This window comes from Eurosta solidaginis, chromosome 1 (assembly GCF_040869045.1).
Source record: "Eurosta solidaginis isolate ZX-2024a chromosome 1, ASM4086904v1, whole genome shotgun sequence".
NCBI lineage: Eukaryota > Metazoa > Arthropoda > Insecta > Diptera > Tephritidae > Eurosta > Eurosta solidaginis.
In genome coordinates, this window is record NC_090319.1 from 161,398,601 (window position 1) to 161,424,835 (window position 26,235).

A 26,235-nucleotide genomic window follows, 5' to 3' on the forward strand; every position below is an offset into this window, starting at 1 on the left:
AACCAGCGCTATTTTTATTTTCAATGATAACGCATATCGGATTTGGCATCTGATCGGGATCTAAACGGCGTTGGGCTTGATCATACTGTTGCGGCTGTTGATATATACCAGTACCAGGTGCAGGTGGTTGCTAAAGAAAATAATACAAAAATAATCATCAGCAATATTTGAAATATATTAGTTGTATTAGCATACATTATGACCAGGACGTCCGGGTATGGGGGGTTGACCAGGCATGGGTGGCTGACTGGGCATTGGCGCCTGTCCAGGTTGTGTTGGTGGCATCATTTGACCCATGTAACCACCTGGTTTTTGTAGAGGATAACCTGGCTGTTGAGGATAAACAGTTTGTTGTGGATAGCCTGGCTGTTGTGGCATTGGCAGATAGCCAGGCTGGGGAGGTTGTTGCTGCAGATGTCGTGGCATTTCATAACCCGGTTGCTGTTGTGGTATATACCTTGGCATAACTGGATGTGGTGTCATTCCCCCACCTGTTCCAGTAGATGCGGGCAGCATACCTGGAGGACCGTGTTGCTCATGGCCACCAAATGGCTGGTGCATAGGGTGTTCAGGTGGCATTTGACCGGATTGTGACGGCATTAGACCAGACTGTCGTGGCATTGGACCCAGTTGCGGTGGAATTTGCTGTCACCTGTTTGCTGGTATGGAGATGTAACACCGCCTGCAATTGATGTTGGTGGTGTAGCTGACCAGTTTAGAAATATAACAAAATTTATTAGACAGAAAATTATTTAAAAATGTTTGTTTGCGTATACTGCTTGTTTTGGTGGTGGCATTTGAGGCAACCAGGTATAATTGTGCTATTTATAGTCATCTGATTGGGACCGCCAGGTGCACACTGCCCTGGCGGTGTCGTTACTGGAGAACACATGGAAGTTGACGCATTGGCTCGAGGCAGCGGCTTAGCTGTTTGATCATTGGCATATTGACCAGCTATAAAGTTGTTGTTATTGATGGTGACATTGTTGCCGCTTGCATACCAGTTGGTGATCCATTGGATAATGGTAGAGCATCTTGCTGAGTAGCATTATTTGGAGGAGCACCGTGTAGGTTAGCATTTGTATATGGTGCATTGGGTTGCGGAGCAGTCGGAGACGGCTGCTTCAATGGATAGGCCGGTCATAGAAGTTGTTAACTGTTGGATGAAGAAAAGAGGAAAAATAAGTCTATGATTTACATCGTTTGATTTATTGGGCAAGCGTCAGTACATTATTGAAGTTTAATTGGGAAACAACTGTTGCTTCAAAATGGACTTGCGAAAAGTATGTTCAATTATCACACCTTTTCAGATTTGCATGACCGTTTTATATTTACCTACAAAAATTATATATATTCGACAATATTTAATGCTCCAAAATTGCACAGGTCTGCAGTTCAATTCGCGGAAAATGGCGGACTCGCGGAAAATTTTTTTGCACGCAAAAATGACATATTTCACAATACCTATGAATATAATAGGTGCGAGAGAGCATGATACATTGTGGGAAAGCTAAAATTGTCAACAGGCTATTTCATTTGCAGAATTTTTCATTCCAAATCGTCACCCCTGTCTAAAATTCGTGTGGCTGTGTGCGTTTTTGGTCACACGATTTTTGCAGGGCAGTAGCTCGAAAGAGCTTTCGTCATAGCGCTATCCCTCATCAACTTAACGTCACTTCACTTACATTGAGTGGAATACAATTAAAATTGAGTCTAAAACAGTTTACAACAAAGCCGGCCAAATGTTGCACATTGTGCAATTTGAGTTCGTATTTTCACACCGACACTAACGATGTGTGATCACGATCGTTTGCTTTCGCTTGTCACTCACTAAAATCAACAGTGAATGCAAAAGGAAAAGTCCATGCTACTTTTTGGGCACATAATAAAAACAATATGCTGCAAAGTTAAAGTGACTTTTAATACGTTTTAGTTAATATTATTAAGTTCCTTTGAACATACATTTTTAATATTGACAATTTAGATATTAATAATTTATAATAATTAATTAATTATTAATAAATATTGACAATTTAATATAAGTAACCTTTTATACGTTCTACTTAGTTTTATTAATTTTTATAATTTTTTTTTATTTACTTGTTTTACTTTGTTTACTTTGTTTTATAGTTCTTTCTTAATGAAAAAGCGAATTTTTTAAGTAAATTTTGCATTGAAGAAACACCATACCTTCTTTTATAAAAAAGTTTTATCTGGCTAGCTCGACCTCCGCCTTCTTATTTATACGAATATAAGTAAATATAGTCGGGATTTGCTTGAAATCGAATAACCAAAGTCCTTTTTAATTTCAAACCTCACAGTCCACATTTTCTTTTAGCACACTGTGGGGAGTTGTCACTCAATTTTTACATACACTTATGCAATTGTTTTAGCATTTGTGTGGCCGGCTTTGGTTTACAATAAATTATATAAATTGAGTGAAACATAAATGCAATGGAATATGAAACACTAAACATGCACATGTGGTCATAGATTATATATGGCCCTGTGCGAAATATATACATATGAGCTAATTGTAAAACATGCGCGTTTATTTATAAATGCTTATATTTTATCTATATAACAATGTTTCACGTTACACCCTCCACCTTGACGGATGATGAGTGGGTGAATCAGTCTTCACAATGCGCTTGCTTCTTCTTTGGTCTTCCTCTTCTGCGGATACGTTGCACTGCAGTTGGTACTTCATCATTGTTGTTGCTGCCTTTATATAGCGTCAAGGCAGATGCGTGGTGTGTTCCGAATGGCACATTTTGTTAATTTTTAGCTGCTACGTCATATGGATGCGCCCATTTTACGTGTGTCAATGTATGGACCATCTCGTCGCGGTAGGCATTGCTGAGTACATGCGTCTTCATTAAAACTTCTGATCCTACCGTAATGTTTTCTTGCGGTCGTCGACATATTTTTTATTTCGATCTTGCATCAACATCTTTTTCTCTTTAGCATCCTTAAAATTCTCTGTCATATTTCTCAAGTAAGGCGTGATTTGGGGAATAAAATTTTCACTCTCTGTTATGGCTCTTATATCATGTTTCACATCATCAAAGGTTCGTAACTCTCTTCCAAAGGTGAGGTATGCGGCAGAGTAGCCGTTGCTTTGACATTTAACAGTATTTATCGCAAAACGAATGGCAGGTAATCCAATATCCCATATACTGTGTTGGTTTTGCACAAAAGTTGATAACTGAGCCTTGATGTCGCGATTCTTTCGTTCGACTGGATTTACTTCGGGGTGATACACAGGTATGAACATTTGTTGTATGCCCATACAATATGTGACTTTCTGCATGATAGCAGATATAAATTGAACCCCGTCGTCAGTTCTAAGTTGTCTTGGTACACCATATGGAAGAAAAATTTCATTAATTAAAATCTTAGCACACATGGCTTCTATCATTAGAAAAATGTCAGCCCTTCTACTTGCAACATCTTCCACAATAAGTATCCACTGGAAACCTTCAGTAGTCTTTGGAAGTGGGCCAAAAAGATCAACAGCAAAAACTTCAAAGCGTTGCTTGCTTATACTTGTTTGCAGTAAACCCATTGGTTTCATGTTCGTAGCTTTGTACCGTTGACATTCGATGCAGTTTTTCGTATACTTAGTTATATCGGCGCGCCTGGCCAGAAATAACGATTGGAAATGCGTGCAGGAGATAACCACGCTTGAACCATAAGGTGGCCATCTCGTCATTCTCTTCCAAGGATTTAACAATAACCTTCAAGTATTCGTCCTTAAGCTGTTCATGTCGTTGCTCGTTAGCATATCTATGTTAAAAGCACAAATACAATTTGGCGAACTGTGTTCGCTTACATCGCATGATGGACGTGACAACATGTCAGCCAAAGAATTGCTTTTACCGGGGGTATAATCGATTTTAATTTTATACTGCTGGATTTGAAGTGCCCATCTGGCGAGTGGTCCGGATGGAGATCTCATCGTCATGAGCCATTTCAGTGGTTGGTTGTGGTCTGTCATTAAATGCACTTCTGCGCCATCGATGTAGCCTAGAAATTTGGCACACGCCATCCCAGTAGCAAGCGCCTCCCGTTCCGTAGTGGAATAATTCCGTCGGCTTGCGTTAACAACGGGCTCGCAAATTCTATAGGGTGTTCTCGATTTTTCTCCCCCTGGAGTAAAACTGCTCCCAACGCGTACGAACTTGCGTCAGTTTTAATTACAAAAGGTATCAGGTCTTCTGCCTGTTTCAAGATTGGTGGTTTCACAAGTAAATCTTTCAATTTAATAAATGCATTGATATGTGGGTCATTCCACTGCCATACAGCATTTTTCTTAAAAAGGTCTGTAAGTGGTTTCGCTATTTTTGCAAACTGGCCAATAAAACGTTTGTACCAAGAGCACGTTTGTATAAAAGATATAAGCTCCTTAAGATTTTTCGGCTCCTTTGCTGAGTTACTGCCGTCGTCTTTCGACACTTTTTCATACTTATACGCAACTTAAACTTAACCAAATTCTCGAATACGCTACGCTAGTCATTCATGTGATCCATGAAAGAAGCTGAACAAATAATTGTATCATCCAGATAAGGTAGTATTTGGACGTTTGGCACGGCTGTCTTAAACCGGTCTATTAAGCGTTGAAAGGTTGCTGGAGCATTGCGAAGACCAAACGGCATACGCTTGAAACGATAAGTTCCAAATGGCGTGATAAGACACGTTTTATCCCGATCTTCTTCAGCAACAGATATCTGGAAATATTCACATTGTAAGTCCAAAGTAGTCATAAATTTGTGATTACCCGTATCAATAAAATGTTGAGCATACGGTGTGGGCTTATAGGATGCACCAGAAATTATGGAAAATTCATTCAGCATCATGTCCAGCTGCTCCTTTTCTACCGCCACCAACTCGACCCCGTCTGTTTTCTTCAAAAAATGAAAGTTTATTGAAAACAAATCAACATACGAGATTGGCCTATAAACACCATTAAACAGCTCTTTCTCTTTCTTTCGCTTGGGCGTAACAATATTTGGTGGGAGTGCGTCTTTGAATATACTCTGAACTGCACGGGGTGAATAAGTAACCATTTCTTCGGGTCCGTAACATTCAAACTCAGACATGTAATTTCTTGGTTTGTAGCCTTCTCTATATAACTCCGTATATGGTTTACGTTTATTACGTGCGTCAATTAATTGGAAATCGTCATCTTGGGATTTGCGTTTAGGTACGACACCACTTACTTTCACTATCTCGAGAATATTTAATTCCAGCAGCAATGCGTCTACAAAATCAAATTGCTTTGAGGGTTCATCTTCGAAATACCAATACTTTTGACCCATGTTCATAACAATGCCTGCTTTTTCTAAGAAATCGGCACCAATTAACGTTCTATTGTTTTCAGCGTTTGGCAACCCTATATAATTGTATATAGCTTTCAAATACACAACGCTTAAAGTCCATTACCTTTTTCAGGTTTGCACTGGCAACGCTAGTTCGTGCTCCAGAGTCGAAATAAGCCTGACCTGGTACGCCATAAATCTGAATGTTCGTTATTGAAATATCTCGCCCTATAGAAACATTTATTGTGTTAAACTTCGGGGTACCTGGATTTGCTATTGGCTTCTTAGTACAATTTGTGCAATTAGCTCTGGTTACCCCTGGCGCATTGCACCCATAACAAGCGAATTTTGGTTTGAGCGATTGCGCTTGCGATAATGTTGCAGCGTGTGCGTCTTTTGCTTTTTCATTTTTCTTCTTGAAGCAAGGTTCAACATTATGACTCTTTTTGCGACAAAAACTACAGCAAACTGGACCACTTGACCTTTGCGGATCAGCGTTCACAATTTGACTCCTGCGCTCATTCAATGGAATTTCTGCTTCACGTGCTTCTTTCAATAGCCCATCGAAATAAAAAATACGTTCGCGGCATACCCTATCTCTAATTTGAAGGTGCAACAACCCAAAAACAATATCAATCTGGTCAGCTTCTGTTGGCACATTTGTCAACTGGGAAAATACGGCACGCTTTCTTCGGATAAAAGTATCCGTTGGTTCATTTCGTTCCTGCTTGGATTCGAAAATTTCCACATAAATGCGCCAAGACGGCTTGGGAGCAGAGAGCGCTTGGCGGAGCATGTGCACGACGTCGCTAAAAGCTTCGGCTTTGGACTTTACACCGTGCCACCATTCTGCTGCGTCGCCCTCAAGTACCATTGGCATACCATTATTTGCATCGGAATCGCTTATTTTCTCGACTGTGCGTTCGCTTCAACGGACCGGCGTGAAATTCAAGAGGTTTTCCACTATGTTGGGCGCCAATTTTTAACAGAGAGGGCAGAGAAATAAACTTTACAAGGTGTGGATTGTTGTGCAGAGAAGTTTTCTGTACTTTCTTTAATGTAATCAAGGTCGTGGGTAGTTCGAATAAAATCTGCATATGTAAAATTGTACACTGGGTTAATAATTAAAAGATATGGGAAAAACATTGATAGCATGGACAACTGTACACAGCTAATTGTATCCCTAACCATAGTGTACCTATACAAGTGTGTCAACTAAGCGATAAACGTCAAAACTACAAACAGCTTCGCTCACCTGATGCAAATCTCAGGTCTAAAGTTGCATTTTTGTTACCTAAGAGTACTTCAAGCTGAGTTGCATTTGATAGTTCAATAAAACTTTGTAGTATTTACAGATGAAATAGTTGCATATATTTCCGCGGAAATAATATTAGAAGATTTGTAGCCTGCAACAATGCGGAAACATACGGAAACCAAAATTTATTTAAATTAGAGTCAAAATGTAAAGCGCAACATGTATAACATGAAAAATTTCACTTCTAAGGCTGTTTACACAAACTATGTATTTTTCTTGTATTTTCTCTTATATTTTTTTGTCGAGGGAGCCAATAAAGTTTCAGTACTGGTGTAAGTGTGTGAACTATATTTAAAACAACTGACGAAATACAAGAAAAATATAACGTAGTTCATTAAAAACAAACAAGCCAGTTCGTATTTCGTTAGGGTTTTTTGACATTAGGCCGTTTTTTCTTTATTTTTTCTGACAGATGAAAATTTTGTCTTTAGTTTAAAAATTTTGTGCATAAAAACACAACTAAATTCAAAGTGTAAATTGAGTGTGCAAATGAGTTTTCAATAAGTGTACATTTTTCCGTTTTTCATAGTTAAGGAATTGACCTCCAGATTCTTGTGTTACACAAATATAGTGAACTTGGGTACAGAAATTCAAATTAAAAAGTTTTTCACAATAATTTTTTTACACTTAAAGGAGTAACCCTACGTAATAAATCAAACCCTCCGTAATAAATTAAAATTTTAATTAAAATCAATAACTCTGAACCGAACACTTTTCGCCATGATATAAAATTCGCCATCATATAAAATTAAAATGCTGTGGAACAGGAGCAACACTTTTGTGACTACATGTTTCAATCTTTTACGTCTCTGCACAAATCCCTAATTGACCGTTTTCAACCGAAACAACAATGGCAACCCAGATTTTCCCGTTATGCTCACTAAAGCCGGAGTCATTGGTGCCGTATGTCGTATCGCTGTATCAGTATCCCTAACGTAATCAGCTGTTTATCGTTACGACGGTAAACCAAAACCCAATTGGTTGGCTACGATACGGTTACGACCTTAGCGGCACCAATAATCGATTGCATTGATTCTCATAAGGTTGGTCGAATCAGCTGTTATAAGGTTACCGATACGGTTACCGATAAAGCACCAATGTCTCCAGCTTTAAGCGAGTGCCTGTCAGAAAGAAGTCAACACACTTGTACTTGTACACTATGTCCCTAACGACCGACTTTGCATCGTTCAATTAGATGAAACAGCGATTATGTTAGTACCCATGTACATACACACATATATGTATACTAGTGCCAAAGCAACGATCAGCTTTTCGCCGTTCACTTGCTTTCGGCAACCAAATAATTGCTAATTAGTTTACTTACCGCTTGATTTAACGCCTTCGAAAGGAGAAACCTCAAGGGATCGCGCTTTTATAGTAGCTCGAAAGAGCTTTCGTCATAGCGCTATCTCTCATCAACTTAACGTCACTTCACTTACATTGAGTGGAATGCAATTAAAATTGAGTCTAAAACAGTAACTTACAATAAATGGTATAAATTGAGTGAAACATAAATGCAATGGAATATGAAATACTAAACATGCACATGTGGTTATATATTATATATGGCCCTGTGAGAAATATATACATATGAGCTAATTGTAAAACATGCGTAACTAAACATGCGCGTTTATTTATAAATGCTTATATTTTATCCATATAAATGTGTCACGGTACAAAGTCTATTTCTATATCGATAAGTTTATGTCGTTACAGGGTACCGTATTGCGAACAAAATTTTCTGATGAATGCACAAACGTATTTTATTTGCATATACAAATAATGAAACTGAACGAAATGAAACAAGTAAGGAAGGCTAAGTTCGGGGGTAACCGAACATTACGTACTCAGCTGAGAGCTAAAAAAAAATAAACGTAATGCGCGATAACCTCCGAAGAGATCTAAGGCCGAGCTTCTCTTCCAATTTGCGTCGTGCTCCTCTTCCCTACAAATTGGCCGAACGGGACCTACATGATTTTTATGCCGACTCCGAACGGCATCTGCTAGGCAGATGAGTTTTCACTGAAAGCTTTTCATGGCAGAAATACACCCAGAGCGCTTGCCAAACACTGCCGAGGGGCAACCCCGCTTAGAAAAATTTTCTTCTAATTGAAAAACTTTATTTCTAAAATTTTTGTTGTTGCTTGGCCCGGGGTTTGAACCCAGGGCATCCGGTGTGGTAGGCGGAGCACGCTACCATCACACCACGCCGGCTGAGAGCTATGGAGACAAAATAAGGGAAAATCACCATGTAGGAAAATTAACCTAGGGTAATCCTGGAATGTGTTTGTATGACATGTGTATCAAATGGAAGGTATTAAAGAGTATTTTAAGAGGGAGTGGACCTTAGTTCTGTAGGTGGACGCCTTTTCGAGATATCGCCATAAAGGTGGACAAGGGGTTACTCTAGAATTTGTTTGTACGATATGGGTATCAAATGAAGGGTGTTATTGAGTATTTTAAAAGGGCGTGGGCTTAGTTCTATAGGTGGACGCCTTTTCGAGATATGTAATGTACCATGTCGGATCGCCAGATGTTACAGCGGCAGTGCTATGTTATACGGGCGTGCATGCTAGTTGGACCTGGTCTAAGCTCTTCGGCTGGGGTGGATACTTGTATAAACTATTCGCACTGCATACATACATAAACATAATTTTCATGCACTTGGTTTTCTTTTCATATAAAATCCTAATATAAACAACAGCAAATTACACATCGGACAACAATAACAGACAACACAGAATACCAGTTAAGCGGACGGACGCATAGAAAATTGTTTCCTACGGGGAACGTTAATTGTAGCGAAACAAGACGACAACAGAACGACAAGAATGGAACTGCATTATGGAGACTCAGATGTTATTAAGTCTCCGCTCTCTTCCTTCCCAACCATTATACGAGAGTAAAACATCTCTCCCGTCCCAACCTAATATAACGATCAGCGCCTGAGATCACATAGTTTTATACCACTTACACTTTATTCATTTTAATTAAAATTCATTATCGTTACATAACAAAGTGTTTTGTTTGCAGTGAGAGGAATCGTTTGATAGTCTCTCTCAATGCACTAACACTTAAGCAAAACGAATTCAAACATTTAACGAATTCGAACAAATATGTGTAAACGAACTTACACATGCAAATTAAATACAGGAAAATTACCGAAGAGCAAGCGAGAATAAAACCGTTTATAACATTTTCGAACAAATTTATTGAGGTATATGTATGTGTTCGGCCAGAGTGCGTCGTAAACCGGCAGTGGGTAGGCGCAAAAGGGTCGATCTCGGGGTTGGTGTGATGGTTCACTCAGAATAAAGTAAAAGAACACAAGAGGAATTCGTCGTTATAAAATAATATTTAATTAGAAAGTAAAGAAAATATACAATCGGTATAATGTTACCTTAATGCCGAAATTGACGATGGTGATCCTGGGTGTTGTGAACTGCTTGGCGGTCGATCATAAAAGAGGCCGGTTGTCCCGCTGATGACAACCGCTAAGCCGCGAAAGTCCTCTGGTGTTAAGGAGGGTAAAGGCCACACGTACAACCACCCCCCCATATTCGTACATGGGTGCTGACAACCTGCACACACGTGTGTATGAAACGCGTGCATGTGCATGCATGCACACAAATGCGGCGGAAGTGTGGGTGGCTGGAAATATTATTAAAACGTTAGGGAGGGGCGCCGTCAATCAGGTAAAAGTTGGGCATTGGGCCTAAACATGCCTCCCCTTGCCCAGTCCGCCGGCTTGGTGGCATGCAAGATGGTTTGCGTAGTGTGCGAGCTTGGTTGCTGATGCCTTGGTCATTCACCACTTTTCCCGTCATGGTTAGAGGCCTGAGCCATGTTTGCCTAGAGCTAGGGATTGCGAAAGGAGGTAAGAAGATATATGTGTTGATATTTCTTGCCGTTTATTACAAATTCATTGGAAATGAACAAACAAAGAATTTTGTATGAAGAAAATTCAATAAAAAATAACGTATTGTAACGATAAAAGATTGTAAACGCACACCTCCATTGTGAATTCATACAAGTGGCGAAGGTTTGATAAAAACTTTCGCAATAGTAAACAGCCTCGATCATCTGTTCAATCGCTATTCGATTACTTAGAGCATTAGCTTAACAGTGGTTTTCAAACATTTTTGTAGACGACTGATATATTGCTTTATTTACATATTTCAAAATGCCTGCATGGCTGAGTGCTCAAATTTAATCTACAAAGTTGATTTTATAAATGAATATTAGTATGTAGTCTGATTTTCTGTATACACATTTAAAAGAAAAGCTGATTTGAAACACAAATGTGCAATTTAATCACGACTAGCGAAACACAACCTTTCTTCCATTCTCTGGCCATTCGCGACAACCGTTCTCCGTTTATTATTTGACAGGTAGGTATGGCAATGGAGGAATAGAAAGATTTTTCCCTTTTACGAATTCACAATGCACACCTCTTTCAACTGTGTACAACAGAAATTCGATAAAAATAAGAAAATAAAAAAATGCATGTGTTTCGGTCGTTACCGAACTTTTTGACGTTAGGCCTTGGTTATACCCGAGAGTACCCAACCGAAGATGGTACTCTGAGCTAGCAAAAGGCCAAACGTGGTGGGCAGAATCCCTGGGAGTATTATCTCCGCATATACATCTGTCCCTAGGACGAGGCGGATCGGGGAGGATGAGTAGAACTGCGGATCTGCCAGTGCGTACTGGCACTGTCGATGCTGGTTGTGGGGGTCATTCGCCGAAAATCGGATACGACAGCAGCATGGGTCGAAATCCTTTTGTTCTGTCCGTGTATTCCTCGGATACGCAGCAGACATCCTGCTTGCCCGCCAATGTTGCTGGTAGGAATTTGGAGCTCCTGGGCGAGCTCATCCGCAATCACTGTGGTGGGGGAGCATCCATCGATTAAGGCGCGAACGAGGTGTAGCCGCCCCCTGCTTCTATTTTCACGACCGCGGTGGGGGTGATCGCTACCGTCGGTATCATGGTGGCGGTGGCAGCTGAATGCAGGGCTAGGAGCCCTGCCCGGAAGGCGGACACTGTGGAGGGCTGCAACGAGCTATATCGGTGGCTGCTACCTTGTGTCTGATGATGGGTGTGGTGTCGTTGTTGCAGGCGAAGAGGCCTTGTCTCCGCTCTGCGATCGCGCGGTTGTTGTCTTCGTTGAGAGTCCTTCATTTGCCGGCGAAGAGACCGAGTCTCCGCTCGGCCGTCACGAATATGGCGCTGGACTGTCGATGTGTTGTGCTAGAGCCACTTCCTCTCATGCTGCAAAAGCGGTCGACACGGTTTGGCTGCTGTTGTTGTGTTCGAAGAGACCGAGTCTCCGCTCTGGTTCGGTGGATTCGGGCTGGACGAAGAGGCCCAGTCTCCGTTCCAGCATCTGACGCATATAATGATATGGAGTCGTCGATCCGCTCACATGGGGACTCCAGCTCCTCCTCAACTTGTACACTCCATGGCTTCGAGGAGTAGCTGTTCTTCTTCATCAATCGAGGAGATGTGTAGCATGGTGTGATGTTTTCCGCCGCATTTTTTGCATCTTCCTTGGCTCGGGCACGCGTTAGAGCGGTGATCTAGTGCCAAGCAATTTCCGCAGTGGCTCCCACGGATCGCTGCGTAGAAGCCGCTCCTCGGGTTTTTTGGCCCGAAAGATAGGGCACAAGCGTATGGGGTGTCGTTTAAAACAGACTCGGCATTCCAGTGAATAACGCGTTGCGTTCTCGGCGGCATTTCGTTGCATAGAAGCAAAACGACCAATTTTTCTGAAAGGAATGCAATGAATGGACTGCAAAATTTTTCCATATAAAGAAAAAGAGAAAAATGTTTGTTTTGGAAGCGGGGTGAAATTCATAAAGCGTATAATTTTTTTTTTTTTTGTATTGCCCTTCGATTATTGGTTCAACTTTTCTCCAATTTAATTGACGGCATTTAGCAAACGACACGGTTTCCGAAGTGTATTTGGCTCCGATACCGATTTGTCAGAACCGGGTTTTTGGGTACCCGTTTGCATCTTTTTAAGCATCCCTAATATAATATACATTTAAAACTCGGCATATACATGTACATACGTTGGTATAAGTATATAAGTATATGGACAGTCAGTGCACGGACTTTACCGCATTGGTAGATTTAATAACTTTTCTGACCCATTTTCATTTTCTACTACTCCGAGCACCAAATCCCAAAATACTAGCAACATTTCAATCTATTCGCATTGAAACTAAATACTTGATCATTTGGTAAACGAATTTAATTGCCGAGCCCACCCAAATAACATTTAGAGGTGACACTAACCAATTTTGAAAAAATTTGTGTACAAATTCGGAGATAACTGTTGCAAATGAGTTCGCAAATACTTCCCTACGCTATTTTCATCAGTTTTTGTGATTCAATTTGAACGAAAGATCCACGTTTTAAGAAAATGTAATGCCAAAAAGTGAGTATTATATTGGCTTAAGCTCTGTAGGTATATACCAATGTACATGTAATTTTGTTTTTTGTACGTGTTTTAAAAAGTGTCATTTCCTTGAAATGCGCGTTATTTGTTTTACAATACATTATTAATTGTATGGTACAAATATGAACTGTAGCTATTGTTTTCTTGGTAAAAAAAACTGCCACCTACTACTATTTTCATTTTTAGAATTCCGCTCACTGGTACCAGCATACCAACGGCAAAGACAAAAAACGCACATTCATACATACCCGTGTATAGAATGTAAAATTCCTATGAATTGAAACAACGGGAAATGTATCAAGTGATTTTCCGTTCTTGCATTCTCTACTACGGCGTGGCCTGGCGTACAACCTACATATTTGTAATAATTACTAAAAAATTAACTTTTGAACAGTTGTGGTCAAAAAAAAATTTTTGATTTAAAATACGCCCGCCCGGTCACAGTGAGCATTATTTTGAGGCAAGACAATCATTTAGGCGAAACACCAAAGGATCAATTTCTTGTTATGTATTTATATAATTTTTATGTTACATACTATTCGTTAGCTTAATTGTTTTCGGAAGAAACTTTGACTCTATGGAGGTCAGCCTAATGTGATATAATTTGGTGTTACCTTCACATGCACCTATATACCTATATATGTATGTATGACTACCGTTTTTAACATGAATCAGAGTAATTATGTAAGTATTAAAATAATAAGCCACTAGGTAGTGGAGAAGCAAAATAAATAAAATTCATCCATGGTTTTCCTCCTAATCGATCAAATAAATAAAAAAAATAAATGTCAGAAAAGTAGCTGGACTCATAAAAAGAAAGAGATGAGCAAGAAATCAAATTACCTGGAAGGTAAGGAGAATTAAAAGCTATCGCGCTCCAAAACTTACGGGACCACCAACAAAGAATCAGTCAAGCTACTCTTTTATATAAACCAAAAAATGAATGATGAGCGAAAAATCAGTCCATACGTTAGACATTAAGAGTAATTTAATAAGAGTATGTACTTACATCGCATTTTCTCGATCAGATGCAGCAGGCACCTGTTGTTGTAATTGATTGACGAGCATAAGCTGTATGTGTAAAACGTAGTTTATTTTTTTTAGGAATGGAATTTTTCACTCACCTACCTAACACACTTTGCCATACATATAACCTAGCAAATTATTAATGAATGAACGTGGTTATACACGTTTAACTGATTTACTACTTTTCTTCTTAATTTAAAGATTTTTGTTTTTGCACTTCAAGAAACTCTTATATTGCTATTTACACGTTTTCCTAACGCTATTAATATGACCAAAATTCTGAAGTTATGCAGGGAAATGAATATTCGGTGTGAAGGAATTTTAACACAAATAACTTGTTATTGACTAATATTTATAGGCATTTGGTTCAACAAACAATGCCTGGAATTGAATGTTACTCCGAAATTCGCAAAAATAACAATAAAGGCAAATACCAAATCTAGCAGGAAAACAGTTAGAAAAGCGGAAAAGGATTTTTTAAAATATGAGTTGGAAAGCTTGTACTCGAAGAAGGATGAGATAAATGCCGAGTTATTATCTATCCATTTAAGATTGGCAGAACAACTACCTACGACTGCATTAATGGAATGTTTCGACCGCATTACGAAAGAGGTCGATCGGGAACTACAACAAAAATACAGGTCGCTGAACCGAAAATTGGACAAGCTGGCAGGACGACGAGAGGGTAACCAAAACCAAAACACTCACCAGTTTCATGACAAGTTCGTTAACCTCACAACAGTGGCCATTACCAAGGAAGAGGCACAACTTCTCGAAAAGGGCCTGAAGCACAATATCATGGACCAGAATACAGTAAGAAAAACGGAGCAAGCGATTGTAGATGCGGAGATCGCAATATCATTGATACCACAGGAAGAACAGGAGCACGCAAGACACATGTGCAGGGAAATCATAAAAAAGGAGGTGAAAGCACAGGAAGGACAAAAATCGAATACAGAGGAGAAAACAATAAAGAATCTACGGCATAAACTAAGGAAAAACAATATTGTCACAACGAAAGCGGACAAAGGAAACACCACTGTGCTAATCGAAAAAGAGCAATATATATCCAAAACCGAGGATCTCATAGAGGAAATGAAATGTCGTAGAATGAGAGAGGATCCCACAGATGAATACCAAAAACAAATCAAAGTTGCTATAAAGAATGCAACCAATATAGTAGATTCTAACATGGCACATAGATTGGTCCAAATGAACCCTTCGGCTCCTCCACTGGTTGCGCTACCAAAAATCCACAAGCCGGACACGCCAATGAGGCCCATCATTAATTTCAAATCGGCACCATGTTACAAACTGTCCAAATATTTAAAAACGATATTGATAGATACTCTGGAGCTAAGGAACGAATATGCAATAGCTAACACAACAGAACTAATAGAGAGACTCGAGACCGTAGAGCTAACAAGAAACAGCAAATTGGTATCTTTTGACATAAAAGATTTATACCCATCTATACCACTATCGGAGACTTTGGACATAGTTAGCTCAACAATAGTTCATAACACAAAAAACAAAGTGAAAAGTATGCAAATCACAAATACGCTAAGAACCACTTTACGTCAAAACTATTTTCAATTCAACAATAAAATATATAGACAAACAAACGGTCTTGGAATGGGAAGCCCCACATCAGCAATTCTTATGGAAGTTTTCATGCAAAATCTGGAAGGAAAGTACATACAGGAGCTGAAGTCCAAATTAGGCGTGTCATTTTATGCTAGATACGTGGATGACATAATATGCGTTTTAACTACTAATAACGAAGAGCTTGTACTGGAGTACCTCAACAAGCAGCACGGAAATATAAAATTTACAATGGAAACCGAAAAAGACGGAGGAATCAACTATCTAGACCTCACGATAAATATTGATAAAGAAGCTAAAAGGTTTAACTATGACATATATAGAAAGTCAACGGCCACCGATACAATAATACACAATACCTCAAATCACCCTCAACAGCATAAAAATGCAGCATTAAGGCACTTGGTACATAGACTTGAAAGAACACCGCTTACACAAGAGGCATATAAGAGAGAACTTGAGGTCATATATAATATCGCTGCGAACAACGGATATAAAAAAGCACTAGTAGACAAGCTCAGAAGGACAAATGGAGAACCAAAAAGAAATAATGAAAAGGAAAATAATAGCTGGACGACTATGACATATACTGGAAAAGCAACATATAAATTGGCAAACTTCTTCAAAAAATACAACATTAACACAGCATTCAAAACATCGAACAATCTAGGGCGAAAACTAAGAACTAACATTAACTCAGAGGATCGGTTTAGCAGCCACGGCGTATACAAGCTCACCTGCGGATGCCAGCATAGTTACATAGGACAAACAGGACGGCAAATAAGAACAAGGTTCAGAGAACATATTAGAGATTACAACAAAAAAATTCGGAATCCAAACATTATACCCGAGTCTAACTTCGCGAATCACATGGTCGAGAATGAATGTTCCCCAGCAAACATCAATAAAACAGTTAGGGTTCTTCACATACAGGAAAAGGGCCGACGTCTCAACGTACTCGAAAACATGGAAATCTACAAACAGAAAACATTCGACGGTAGAATAATAAACGAACAGATAAACACAATTTCTGACACAATATTTGAGCCTTTAAAACTTGTTTACAGAAAACAACTTAATCACACAGGTACAGCAGACAAACACACAACAACAAATAAACACAAAACAATTAACACACCAAAACAAAAAATCGACAAAGAAGGTCAAACGACTAAAATCACAGATTTCTACCTACCCCAGTCAGCCACACAAATCGATTAGTAAACCACCCTCGATTCTAAATGAACACACAGCACATACAAATAACTAAATATACACAAGCATCAATTTGACAATACCTGCTCATATACCTACGAACTATAAATACAGGACAAACGACAACAACAGATCAGAACGAAAATCGACACTGACGATGGCACAACGCCGAAACCGGTTTGTCTCAAAACCAAATTTGACAAGGGATGACGGAAAATCGTTCCAATATACATCATTTATCCACCCTGTCGGAAAATCAACCAAACAAGATAAGTCAGTTATTGCTTGTCAGGCTTTTAACTTGAACGCGAACGGACTACTAACAATTTACAAGCGACGCCTACTGAAAATATATAAAGCAAAGGCGAGCATTTGGTTCAACAAACAATGCCTGGAATTGAATGTTACTCCGAAATTCGCAAAAATAACAATAAAGGCAAATACCAAATCTAGCAGGAAAACAGTTAGAAAAGCGGAAAAGGATTTTTTAAAATATGAGTTGGAAAGCTTGTACTCGAAGAAGGATGAGATAAATACCGAGTTATTATCTATCCATTTAAGATTGGCAGAACAACTACCTACGACTGCATTAATGGAATGTTTCGACCGCAAAAATACAGGTCGCTGAACCGAAAATTGGACAAGCTGGCAGGACGACGAGAGGGTAACCAAAACCAAAACACTCACCACTTTCATGACAAGTTCGTTAACCTCACAACAGTGGCCATTACCAAGGAAGAGGCACAACTTCTCGAAAAGGGCCTGAAGCACAATATCATGGACCAGAATACAGTAAGAAAAACGGAGCAAGCGATTGTAGATGCGGAGATCGCAATATCATTGATACCACAGGAAGAACAGGAGCACGCAAGACACATGTGCAGGGAAATCATAAAAAAGGAGGTGAAAGCACAGGAAGGACAAAAATCGAATACAGAGGAGAAAACAATAAAGAATATACGGCATAAACTAAGGAAAAACAATATTGTCACAACGAAAGCGGACAAAGGAAACACCACTGTGCTAATCGAAAAAGAGCAATATATATCCAAAACCGAGGATCTCATAGAGGAAATGAAATGTCGTAGAATGAGAGAGGATCCCACAGATGAATGCCAAAAACAAATCAAAGTTGCTATAAAGAATGCAACCAATATAGTAGATTCTAACATGGCACATAGATTGGTCCAAATGAACCCTTCGGCTCCTCCACTGGTTGCGCTACCAAAAATCCACAAGCCGGACACGCCAATGAGGCCCATCATTAATTTCAAATCGGCACCATGTTACAAACTGTCCAAATATTTAAAAACGATATTGATAGATACTCTGGAGCTAAGGAACGAATATGCAATAGCTAACACAACAGAACTAATAGAGAGACTCGAGACCGTAGAGCTAACAAGAAACAGCAAATTGGTATCTTTTGACATAAAAGATTTATACCCATCTATACCACTATCGGAGACTTTGGACATAGTTAGCTCAACAATAGTTCATAACACAAAAAACAAAGTGAAAAGTATGCAAATCACAAATACGCTAAGAACCACTTTACGTCAAAACTATTTTCAATTCAACAATAAAATATATAGACAAACAAACGGTCTTGGAATGGGAAGCCCCACATCAGCAATTCTTATGGAAGTTTTCATGCAAAATCTGGAAGGAAAGTACATACAGGAGCTGAAGTCCAAATTAGGCGTGTCATTTTATGCTAGATACGTGGATGACATAATATGCGTTTTAACTACTAATAACGAAGAGCTTGTACTGGAGTACCTCAACAAGCAGCACGGAAATATAAAATTTACAATGGAAACCGAAAAAGACGGAGGAATCAACTATCTAGACCTCACGATAAATATTGATAAAGAAGCCAAAAGGTTTAACTATGACATATATAGAAAGTCAACGGCCACCGATACAATAATACACAATACCTCAAATCACCCTCAACAGCATAAAAATGCAGCATTAAGGCACTTGGTACATAGACTTGAAAGAACACCGCTTACACAAGAGGCATATAAGATATAATATCGCTGCGAACAACGGATATAAAAAAGCACTAGTAGATAAGCTCAGAAGGACAAATGGAGAACCAAAAAGAAATAATGAAAAGGAAAATAATAGCTGGACGACTATGACATATACTGGAAAAGCAACATATAAATTGGCAAACTTCTTCAAAAAATACAACATTAACACAGCATTCAAAACATCGAACAATCTAGGGCGAAAACTAAGAACTAACATTAACTCAGAGGATCGGTTTAGCAGCCACGGCGTATACAAGCTCACCTGCGGATGCCAGCATAGTTACATAGGACAAACAGGACGGCAAATAAGAACAAGGTTCAGAGAACATATTAGAGATTACAACAAAAAAATACGGAATCCAAACATTATACCCGAGTCTAACTTCGCGAATCACATGGTCGAGAATGAATGTTCCCCAGCAAACATCAATAAAACAGTTAGGGTTCTTCACATACAGGAAAAGGGCCGACGTCTCAACGTACTCGAAAACATGGAAATCTACAAACAGAAAACATTCGACGGTAGAATAATAAACGAACAGATAAACACAATTTCTGACACAATATTTGAGCCTTTAAAACTTGTTTACAGGAAACAACTTAATCACACAGGTACAGCAGACAAACACACAACAACAAATAAACACAAAACAATTGACACACCAAAACAAAAAATCGACAAAGAAGGTCAAACGACTAAAATCACAGATTTCTACCTACCCCAGTCAGCCACACAAATCGATTAGTAAACCACCCTCGGTTCTAAATGAACACACAGCACATACAAATAACTAAATATACACAAGCATCAATTTGACAATACCTGCTCATATACCTACGAACTATAAATACAGGACAAACGACAACAACAGATCAGAACGAAAATCGACACTGACGATGGCACAACGCCGAAACCGGTTTGTCTCAAAACCAAATTTGACAAGGGATGACGGAAAATCGTTCCAATATACATTTTTTCTTCTTAGGTCGTTATCCAACTTAAATCAATTATCTTCGTTCTTTATCTACTGTGCAGATGAGTCCCCGCAATTCCGGGTGAAGTCCTTGCGCCGCCGGGACTAGAATTAAGTAACACAATTGGTATTGGGTGATAACTTTGTTAGGTCCACTTTCGAATTCGCAGCAAGTTGTTTTGGTAGAAAATCTGAGTGGCTCAATTCCTAAAAGAAGGTTGTATATTTTTCCAAATGGCTCGTCCGAAGTCCCAAAAAAATGTGACGCTTTACTACAAGGCCGATGGCTAGGTTTGTTTAGCTAATCCAGTCGTATCTCTCGGGCTAGTTATCTGCGTGGTTGTCGAAAATTGGCACAAATACTTTATTCGCGTTATTTAACTTTGCTTTTAAGCGTTAAAATCTTTGCAAAAAAGAACAAACATTTGTCACAATTCGCGATGGTCGAAACCATCCGAAGATCGTTTTCAGAACGCGTGTCGACTCTTCAGCAGCTCCACCAGAAAAGAAAAACAGGAAAAAGCCACTCCAGCGGAAGTGTCCGCTCACGCTTTTCAGTCTCCTTTTTCAGTTCATGTTCTTCTTATGAATGGTCTTTCTGCAATATCGTAAATTGATCAGGGTGACCAGCAGTCAAAAAAGATATCTTTAAGCTTTACAATGCACGTTAGTCGTAGGGTAATTACTGATCACTGCTGACGATAATCGCGCTCACAAATCGCCATAAAGGTGGAACAGCGGCGACTCTAGAATTTGTTTGTACGATATGGGTATCATATGAAAGGTGTTAATTAGCATTTTAAAAGGGCGTGGGCCTTAGTTCTATATGTGGACGTCTTTTAAGATATCACCATAAAGGTGGACCAGGGTGTTTGTGCGATATGGGTATCAAATGAAAGGTTGTAATGAGTATTTTAAAAGGTAGTGGGCCTTAGTTCTATAGGTGGACGCCTTTTCGAGATATCGCCATAAAGATGGACCAGGGGTGACTCTAGAATTTGTTTGTATGATATGGGTATCAAATGAAAGGTGTTAATGAGTACTTTAAAAAGAAGTGGTGGTAGTTGTATATGTGAAGGCGTTTTCGAGATATTGACCAAAATGTGTAATACCACGAACAATATTCCTGCAAAGATTCCAAGGACTTTTGATTTCGTTTGCAGAAGTTTTTCATTTTCCTCTACTTAATATGGCAGGTGTCTCACCCATTTTGCAAAGTTTTTTTCTAAATCTTTTTTCCGTCAATAAACCAATCCAATTACCATGTTTCATCCCTTTTTTCGTATTTGATATAGAATTATGGCATTTTTTTAATTTTTCGTAACTTTCGATATCGAAAAAGTGGGCGTGATCATAGTGGGATTTCGGCCATTTTTTACACCAATACGAAGTGAGTTCAGATAAGAACGTGAACTGAGTTTAGTAAAGATATATCGATTTTTGCTCAAGTTATCGTGTTAACGGCCGAGCGGAGGGACAGACGGTCGACTGTGTTTAAAAACTGGGCGTGGCTTCATCCGATTTTGCCCTTTTTCACAAAAAACAGTTATCGTCCTAGAATCTAAGCCCCTACCAAATTTCGCAAGGATTGGTAAATTTTTGTTCGACTTATGGCACTAAAAGTATTCTAGACAAATTAAATGAAAAAGGGCGGAGCCACGCCCATTTTGAAATTTTCTTTTGTTTTTGTATTTTATTGCACCATATCATTACTGGAGTCGAATGTTGACATAATTTACTTATATACTGTAAAGATAGATTGTAAGATGACCATCGTGGTCATCTCTTTTCTTACGCTTAACATTGCACGCGCTGCCGACATGTAGCTTCGCAACACGTATGATGCTGTTCCAAATTCGGTAGTTGCTCCCACCGGTCTACACACACGCTAACTTTTTATTTGTAATGAAAACAAAATGTTCACTCGCATTGTGATACAATGTTTCAATGCTTTATTTAATAAAGTTATTTTTCAAAAATATAAAAGAGGCGGACTACACTTATATGTGTATATTTAATTAATTTTTTTTCACGAGTCAGGCACGAATGCGCGTAATTTATTGGCGTCATTCAAAGTGACGTTTGTTAAGGTAACCCTCATTGTGAGTGATTGGTGTGGTCAAAAAAATTTACGTGGTTAATATTTAATGATTGATGTTATGGTCACTCAACACTTATCATAAGGGTTGCCTTACATCATCCCCCTTTGGAAAAGAAGACTTGGCCAAATTCTTCTGTCCCAAAATCGATGTAATTAACTTAAAAATTTAAGACTGTTAAACTAAATTTAAATCTACATCTATGTTTAGATCTAATTTGAGAATTAAATTGTAAAGTCTAGTTCTAAAGTAGGACTTAAATTTAATTTTTATAATTAGAAAACAAATTTTTTTTTTGTGTTTTACTTCTACTGTATGAATTCAGTTCTTAATTTTTAATGCTTGTTTAAATTTATTTGATTTCATTATCTTTTTTTCAAATTTGGAAGAAAAAACATTTTATTTCTAATTTAACAATAGAGATTAACTTTAAATAATCTTGAATTTAAAAATTTAATTTAATTAATTTTTCTTATTCTATTTTTATGTACTATTTTTTTCTTTTTCGTTTCGTCATCAATTAACGTGACGTTAACACCGTCAATACCTATTACGGTATAAGGACCAATATAGATACTACTATGCTTGTCGCGGGGTTCTTTTTCAAGCAATACCTTGTCAAATACTTTGACAGATATTGGTTGTGAACTTTTGTTATATCCGGTTTGATTTTTTAATTTGTGTTCTGTAACTGCTTTTTTTGCTAATTCGTGAGTTTTTTGAAATCGAAATTTAACCTCTTTCGAATAGTTTTCTATGTTATAAATCGGGTCTATTTTATCGGTTTGCAGTTCCTTTGGTAAATTAGCTGCTTTGCCAAAGACTAATTCATATGGTGAGAATTTATTATCGAATACTGTGTTTGTTGTTGTGTTATGAAGAAAAGTGAAATATTTCAAGTAAACATCACAGTCGGAAAAATTGGGATTTAGAAAAGATCTTAAATATTCATTGAAAACTCTGTGGTTTCGCTCTACTGTGCCGAGAGTTTCATGATGGTACGCTGTGGAAAATTTATGTTTGATTTCTAATAGTTTTGTTAACTCTGAAAAAATTTCATTTTTGTATTCGGTACCTAAATCAGTTTTGATGGTTTTCATAATGCCATATATTAGTATGAAATTTTCAAAAATAGCTGATGCAACCGTTTTTGTACTTTTATCAGGTATCGCAATCGTTACTAAGTATTTGCTGAGATCGCATATAATGGTGACAGCGAACTTGTTACCATTATCGGATTGAGGTAGGGGTCCTATAGTGTCAATTACAACAATGTCGAATGGCTTACAGGGTGTTTCGGTTAGGACTAAATTTTCTTTTGTTTTTGGCTTAACCTTATTCAAAAGACATTTTTCACAGTTTTTAACAAATTTCGCTATATCGTGCGTCATGCCTTTCCAATAATATTTGGTTCTGAGTTTTGCATAAACTTTTTTGCTACCGAAATGTCCTCCTAAAATTGGGTCGGTATGGTAAATTGTTATTAATTGTTGTTTTTTGTCTTCGTCTGTCACAGTTTCTATGGGTTCGGTTAGGATGATTTCTAAACGTTTTAAAATTTTATTCCCAGTGGTTTTCAGATATGATATCGAAAAATATTTAAAAATATTATCATTTTTTTGCAATTCGATTATATTAATATTGCGCTTGCCAGCTTCTTTTTGGAGCTTCAAAAGTAATTCATCTAAATGTATTATTTTGTTAGCACACGCAACCTTAATTAACTCAATTTTTTTGTGTTTTAAATGCGCATTTATCTCAGAATTCGTAATTTTACCACTTTTATCATAACTTATTTGGGATTTTACTCTGGGTATTTTCTTTGAAAAATTATCATAAACTTGTAATTTTATGTTTTCCTTAACTTTTTCTTCTTTGACTATTTGTAGTTGCGTTAATTGTTCTTGTTTTGTCTGTGATCTTGTCTGTACTGCTAAAATTGATTTACCTGAATTTTTAATTTCTTCTATTGTGATGCGAGAGAGTGCATCTGCTCCTACGTTCGTTTTACCTTTTATGTATTCAATAGTGAAGTTGTATTCTGCTAGTTCAAGTCTGATACGTGAAAGTTTTGAAGAGGGGTCTTTCATATTAAACAAGTAAACTAATGGACGATGATCGGACTTGACGGTAAAGTGTGTGCCATAGACGTATGGTCTGAACTGTTTTATTGCAAAAAATATAGCTAAAAGCTCTAACTCAATTATTGGTTTCTTTTGTTCTGAATTATTAAATGATTTGGACGCGAAACAAATTGGTAAGTCAATGCCATCTTTATTTTGACTTAAAATGGCACCACAACCAATTTTTGAAGCGTCGACGGTAATTATAAATTCCTTTTTGAAGTCTGGGTATTGGAGAATTTGAGGAGAAATTAAAGATTTTCGAAGTTTTTCAAATGCTGTATCACATGACTCATCCCATTTAAATTCTACTCTTTTTCTACTAAGTTTATTTAAAGGTGCTGCTATTGAAGCAAAATTTGGTATAAACCTTCGGTAGTAATTGGCGAATGCCACAAATCGTCTTACTGCATCTTTATCGCAAAGTTTCGGATATTTCTTTATTGCAATTATTTTGGAATCGTCTGGAAGTAGACCTTTTGACGAACATTGTGTCCTAGGAAAGTGACTTCTGAACGCATGAAGTTGCATTTTTCGGGATTTAGACGCAAATTAAATTTTTTGCATGTTTGAAAGACTTGTTCTAAATTTTTAAGATGGTGAGCTTCGCTACACCCAATGACTATAAGATCATCGACATATAAAAAGGCTTGGTTTGGAGAAATTCCTGAAAAGGCAATTGACATCATTCTTGAGAATGAATTCGGAGCTACGTTTAAACCGAATGGTAAAACTTTCCATCGAAAAGCACCACGATCAGTGCTGAATGAGGTGATGTCTCTGGAATCTTTATTTAATTGAATTTGATGAAAACCTGAATACAAATCCAATGTAGAAAAATATTTGGCTCTGCCTAGATTATCAAGAATAACATCTATTCCTGCAAGTGGGAATTTGTCTGCTATAAATTTTTTGTTTACGGCTCTAAAGTCGACACACATGCGGTAGGATTTCTGTCCATTTGGATTTTTCTTTGGCACAAGTATCAATGGGCTATTATAGTTGGAATAACTGTGTTCTATAATATCATTTTGTAATAAATTATCAACTTGTCTATTAATTTCCTCTCTCTGACAATATGGTAAGCGGTAATTTTTTATGTAAACAGGATTTGTATCTGTCAATCGTAGTTTCTGTTCATAAAAGTTGTTAAGCGTCATACGATCGGTCTTTAGTGCAAACACGTCATCATATTTTAGACATAAATCGAGAAGTTTTGGTTTGGCGTAATTTGGCATTTGTTTTTCTAAAATTGATTTTAATTCCTCTGACCTTTTCGAATCTTTTGAAATATCATTGATTTTATACACGTTATAGTTGGTGATTTCATCCGTAACTATGTTGCAATTACTTACGTATTTTACCTCATCAGTGACGTTTAAAACTTTTATTATCGGATTGTTAGTGTCAACGATACACTTTGCGGTGAACACACCACTACAAATTTCTTGTGCGTCTATAAAAACTGGATATCTAGATTCTTTCAGCTTAAATATGGAATTACCAATGTATTATCGGTTGTATTAGTAAAATTGAAATTTTATGAATATTTTTGCCAATGCCAATTGTTATGCTCTCGTTTGCATAGTCTATTATGCAATTGTATTTTTTCAAAAAGTCTTTGCCTAAAATACCATCTGACGGTATGTTGAATTTGTCATCTACTACATTTAATGTATGTGGAATTGAAAAATTTGAATAAAAAAGTTCTGTTTTAATGGTACCCAATGTTGAAACTGTATCTGTCGTAACACCCGTTATTTTTATAACATTGTTGTTATTTATAGAAATATTTTGTTTTAAACTTGAAAGTTTTATAATTGACATATCAGCCTGTGTATCTACTAAGAAAGTGCATATTTTAAAAGAGTCATTGCAATTCAATTCGATAAAATTCGAGTAGTTCAGGTTTAGACAATAAATTGATTTATTTTGAAAAACGTTATTTAATTCAGATTCTGGTCCCCCAGTGTTCGCTCCTGAGGGCCGTTGGCGTTTAAAGTGCGAACACTAGCGTTATTTGTTGTATTTGAACGTCGATTGTTGTTG

The 26,235-nt window shown here is 37.8% G+C and overlaps 1 protein-coding gene across 3 annotated transcripts in view; it reads left to right on the forward strand.

Annotated features, from left to right (window-relative positions):
* The window catches only part of l(3)80Fg (dnaJ homolog subfamily C member 16 l(3)80Fg), a 2,137,133-nt gene that overhangs the window by 866,571 nt on the left and 1,244,327 nt on the right, over positions 1 to 26,235 (forward strand). The window lies entirely within an intron of this gene.